This window comes from Carassius carassius, chromosome 36, assembly GCF_963082965.1.
Source record: "Carassius carassius chromosome 36, fCarCar2.1, whole genome shotgun sequence".
Lineage (NCBI taxonomy): Eukaryota > Metazoa > Chordata > Actinopteri > Cypriniformes > Cyprinidae > Carassius > Carassius carassius.
Window position 1 is genome coordinate 18141805 of NC_081790.1, and position 593 is coordinate 18142397.

Below are 593 nucleotides of genomic sequence, written 5' to 3' on the forward strand. Positions count from 1 at the left end.
TTTCATCTGACCATGTGGCACTTTAAGCATTATCGTATTGCATATCGCATTTTTCTTTAAAATTGCATAGCCGTGAAAACAGCTATTTTAAGCTGTAATACTATTTCAAACATACAGTTTTTTTTTTACTGTATTTTTGAGCACATAAATGCAGACCTGGTGCACCAAAGAGACTTAATTAAAATTACCAAAAAATTTGTTTTAAAAATTTTGACGCACACTGTACTATTAAATATCAGTAAAGTTAGGCAGTAAATTAAACGCTAAATAAATATCAGTAAAGATAGGCAGTAAAATAAACGTAAAAATAATTTGTTTCCGCCCGGTTTCGAACCGGGGACCTTTCGCGTGTGAGGCGAACGTGATAACCACTACACTACGGAAACTCCATATGTGTTCTGTTTTGCATATGGTCTCATGTTGGGCCATAAAGATACTTTACCACATGAATGCAAATATGAATATTTGGCAATATAGCTCAACTCTCAGTTAAGTCAGTATTGTTTGATCTCTTAACATTCCATATGTGTGTTATTATGGGAGTCACACACCTCACTACTCAAGGGGGTGCTAGAGTTAACTTCACACACATC

General features: G+C 34.9%; 1 non-coding gene across 1 annotated transcript; it reads right to left on the reverse strand.

Annotated features, from left to right (window-relative positions):
• Positions 1 to 313: 313 nt before the first annotated feature.
• trnav-cac (transfer RNA valine (anticodon CAC)) lies at positions 314 to 386 on the reverse strand. Its single transcript has one exon. It is a non-coding gene; the product is annotated as a tRNA-Val (tRNA).
• Between the last annotated feature and the right edge of the window lie 207 nt (positions 387 to 593).